This window comes from Sinocyclocheilus anshuiensis, unplaced genomic scaffold (assembly GCF_001515605.1).
Source record: "Sinocyclocheilus anshuiensis isolate Anshui unplaced genomic scaffold, SAMN03320099.WGS_v1.1 scaffold95, whole genome shotgun sequence".
NCBI classification, from domain to species: Eukaryota; Metazoa; Chordata; class Actinopteri; order Cypriniformes; family Cyprinidae; genus Sinocyclocheilus; species Sinocyclocheilus anshuiensis.
The window spans coordinates 29,345-34,269 of record NW_015548190.1 but is presented as its reverse complement, the minus strand read 5'-3'; the positions used below and the strand labels follow the sequence as shown (position 1 = coordinate 34,269).

Below are 4,925 nucleotides of genomic sequence, written 5' to 3'. Positions count from 1 at the left end.
AAACTTATTAAAATTAAACTCAAATAGAATGAAACTCAAAAACATAGCCTGTAAAAATAGAACTAAAAATCAGAGAGTAATATTTAAAACATCACAATGTTAAATAAAAACGGTTCTCAACAATCAAAGAACGAAAGATGGAAAGAAAGAAAGAAAAACAATAATTAAACAAAATGTCTAAAAACTAACTTGAAAATAACATTTTCAATAACTCTAAAGCATGTCAAGAGAACAAATATCCATGAATGTATAGGTGAAATAATAATGTTTCACTAAGAATAGATCTTGTATATACATTTGAATGGTGGATTTATTGTAAGAAAACAAAAATTGCTTAACTTTTCATGACTTCTTTCATGGCAAGAACAACTGCAAGCTGTAGTCTGTGTATCAGGAATCCTAATAAAATTGTTGCTTTTTTTAAAAATGTGAAGCATTTGGTCTAATTGCACTCCACTGTTCTCTATTTCATGCATTAATCATGACATGCAAACATTAACTACTAAACCAAAGCCGGTTTCTGTACTTCTAATATTAGATATAATCTTTTTTTCTATGGATACCTATATTAAGATGTCAGTTTTAATATTTTTTACCATCACATACCAAACTAATTTAATCAGAGACCAGAGAGTTGGTGTTTGATGTTTTCTAAAGGCTTTCCTTTGCTTGGGCTTCTGTGATGCTTTCCCAGGATGAGGGGATATCTGCAGGCTCCACATCATATTCATCAGCAAACTGCTCATTGAATTTTGCCATCACATATTTCCAGTATGCTGAGGCCTCTGCGCTGCAGTCTGGATCAATTCGCCAGTCTGGATAGATTTGACTGTATTCCTTATATGGATGCCACTGATCATTGGTGTCACAGCACTTAAAGCATGAGTCACTGTACACCAATGATGTACAGATGTCTGTCACTAGTTTGTCAGAATATATTTCAATGCAGCAGCCAAGACCTTCTGGTCTGTGGATTGAGACAAAGTGTTTAGTGTGGACTTCTCCTCCAGCCTCACATGGTGCTTTACAGAATGGACACTGTTTCCCACAGCCCTGCACTCGTTTGAACAGCACATCCTGTGGTTTGTTTTGAAGATGACGTATTTTACTTTGAAACATTCTTGCTTGGAAACTTGCTTTCAGTGATTTATCCATCTCCTTGATAGAACACTGAAGGCATTCGGTGAATTTTTTCTGATTTGCATTGTTCAGTGTGCTGATTTTGTCCACTGCGTCCTTGGGAAAAACAAATCTATTTTCAAGTTTCTTGCAGATGTTTTCGATGAATCCCTTGATGTCATTTTTCTTTGAGTCTTGTTCTGACTCTTCGATTGCCCGAGTAATTTCACTGATTACTTTATTGACAAGACTTTCCTCTAATTTGATCATTCTGTTCTCTGTTGTAAAGTGCTTTTTAACTTCGTCAAAAATGAACTTTTTAACAAATGATTCATATGACTCAATGAAATGCAAATATGTTTCAAATTTAGATTCATAGAGAATATTTTTCAAGACTGAAACCTGAAATGTCATCCGTGATCCGAAAATTGCTGAGTTTTCACCAGTCACCATCTTGTCTGCCATTTCCATGCCCAAGTTCTCAGACATATATGTTTCCAAGGCAGGTTTTAGACAGTTACTCATGAATTCATCAGCTTTCTTCTAACATTGGTCTCGTTCACGATAAAGGTCAATGAAGTCAGAGTGGTATGTTTGTTTGGCGTTCTCCAAGGCTGTTCGTGGGTTGTTTTCCTGGATGAATTGATTGTGAATCTTTTGAAATTCTCTGCTTGCAAAGCCGCATATGTATAATTTAAGGGACAGTTCAAAATCTTCCTTCAGCTTAAGATCTTCATGAGCCTTAAGTTTCTCATCAATCATGTTAAGAATCTCCCTGATGTATGTGTCATCATAATCATCCTTACTTTCCCTCTTTCTTTCAACAAATTCCCAACAATCCCTGATAAGTTTCTTTGACATCTCTTGAACCCTCTTGATCTTCTGAGCATTCCAAGCATTCCAGAGCTTGGATAAAAAGTTATCTTTGGGGGAAACAAAATTTCCATGGCCTTGATTGTGCAGATCCTTCACTTTGTCTAAGCTTTGAGCCATTGAACTTCCTCTAGGTTGAAGATTTTTCCTCAAATTATGCAAAACTCTTGTCATGATATCTTGTGGTTTGAGCACTGTGTATGACAATGTCCTGACTGTCTCCTGCCACATCTTTTCAAATGCTTCATCCAGCATGGAGTCTGACATGTCTGACTTATTCTCACGACAGTCTTTCAGCAAGTCCAGCACTTTTTTCTCCATTGTGTCCATGTATGTCTTTTTGATTCCTTCGACCTTCATCATTCCATTTCGACGTGAAACAGCTGCATCCAATTTGATTCTGACTGAATTTGAAAGCTCTGTCTTCAAAGACTTGGCAGAGTTTATAAAGTCTTGTCGATAACTTTCCACAAGTTCAACATGACCTTCTCCTTGTTCATAGTACGATTGGATCTTGTCAATTATTTCATCTTGTCCTTTTGAAAGCTCAGCTTCTGCTTCCCGTAGTGAATGACAATGGACATCTTCAATGGTACACTGCTCAGAGCTTTCAAATTTTCCATGGTTTAAGATATTAGTTTCAGCATCTAATGCCCATGTGTGCATTTGTTTTCTCAGTGTCCAGTCCCATCTGTTGTACTCTGTGCACAGTTTCATGTATGCATCAGCCACCAGGCTGTTTCTGAAGCTGAAGATGAATTTCTCAAATTTCACAGCAGTCCACAAGTCTTTTGTCCATTGAAGAAATTCCTTGATGTCACTGGGATTGTAATCTTTGAAGATCTCCATTATATGCTTTTTGAGAGCATACACAGACTCACTATAGCCAATACTCACTGGTGCCATTGGGGGGTTTCCATGCCACAATCCAGGGATGTAGTGGTCACCCGTCTCAGTGTCATAATTCATCACATTGGTAAATTTCTTGACCTCCAGTTTGTTCTCCATTTTGGCTGCAGCTTGTGTCATTTCATCCAGTTGCTCCAAAAGAAATTTACGATCTCTCATGTTTGAAACGTGAGCTGAGACATCAGCAACATTCTGGTGTACAAACAAACACTTGTGTTTCTTACCTATTTCCTCCATCCTGAGGAAGGCATGAACAATGATCTGTAAAATGTCTTTCATCTCTGTGGAGTTTTCCATGGCGATGTTGACAATTGTTACATCACTCAGTCCAACAACAAGAGTTGCCAACTCATTGTCATGTTCATAGCTGTTGTCCAGTTGCGCGAGCTCAGGGGATTTCAGTCCCTCAGTGTCAATTATCACTATATAATCACATTGGAGTTCTGCTTTACACTCTTCTGTTACTTTAATGAGATGAATAAAGGCTCCCCTTGTGCACCTTCCACTGCTCACTGCAAACTGAACTCCAAACATGGTGTTCAGCAGCGTTGACTTTCCTGAACTCTGGACACCCAAAACGGTGACAACCATGATTTTGTTTTCGGGCTCCACCAGTGTGTTTAATTCAGAAAACACACTAGTAATCCATTTTACAGGGATATTTGAAGAATCTCCATCCACAAGTTCAAGTAAAAACCCATCCAACAGTAATTGAGCACAGAGTTTAGGTAAATGTTCCAGCTGTTTTCGGTAAAGTGCATCTTCTGGGAGTGAGACTGCAGCTTCGTAAAGCTGGCTCATCTCTCGAATGAAGTGCTCCACTCCTAAAGAACTGCTTGAAATCTTTTTATCAAGCTCAGCTATTTCTTTCTTGTTCCCACAAACATCTTGACATTTCTGTTTGTAGAGTTCTCTGAGTTGAGGCAGTACTTCATGAGATTTATTCTCCAGAGCGATTCTTAACCATTTTAAGAAGTAGGCTCTTTCTGGTTTTGATATTGCACTGATAAAGTAGCTCATAGTAGTAGACATGTCTTTGGTGCATTGTTCTTCTCTGAGTTTATTTTTCTGCATCAAAAGCTCATGTTTGTAGTCCTCAACACTCTTATCACCTACTTTCTTCAACTGACATTCTTCCTTCTCTAACTTGGCCAATTTAATCAAGATTTCTCCTTGTAAGGGCAGCTCCTTCTTCTTGAACTGCAGTATATCATTAATTTTGGATGTGATTTCATCTGCACTTGCTTTGGCACGCTGACATTCTTCAGCATCCTCATCCACCAAGATTCCCAGATTTAGTGCAATCTCAGCTAAACGAACAACTGACATTTTGTGATTGTTGTTCTTAATTGCATCTTGCAACTTCCTCTGAATTTTTTCAACGAAGTCTGCATCATTCTGCCTGTCTTTAAAGATGAAATTGCTTTTCTTCAGATTGAGCTTGCTGACTGTAGCTTTTATGCTGTTGTTGTTGGAGTCTCCCACAAAAAATAACTGAGGCATAGATTTCTGACTGGGGACTGAAATTAACTGTGAATCTAAAAGTTGGGATTCAAAGAACACAAACACAGCAGTTGAAGCCTCACAAAGAAAAGTGTACTGTGTTTCAAAGTTCTGAATGTCACCTCTCAAGTTGGCAATCGCTACAGGTTCAGGAAAGACATCAATGTTCTTGTTGCCACAAGGAAGATACCAGGAAATCTCAACCAAGCCATCTGATATTTTCTTACTGATGTTTCCACAATCCATGTTGAAGTGCACAAAGGTATCAGTGTACTGCTGTGGATTGCTGAGCAACTTATTCAGAATTTCTGATTTGGAAATGTTGCACCTACCAAGTCTCACAAAAGACACTAAAGGTAATTCTGAGAGAGCGATCCTTTCTTCCACAAATGCACTTGCATCTGATAGGGTGTGTGGTCTGTACTTTTTCACAATATCTCTCATTGCCCAAAGCATAAGAGTGATCTGATTATTATCACTGTTTGGAAGCAGGAGAGGAACAGCAAACTGACACATGAACA

General features: G+C 38.3%; 1 pseudogene; it reads right to left on the bottom strand.

The window, feature by feature from the left end:
• Positions 1 to 311: 311 nt before the first annotated feature.
• Positions 312 to 4,925, bottom strand: part of LOC107705041 (up-regulator of cell proliferation-like) — a 23,313-nt pseudogene continuing 18,699 nt past the window's right edge.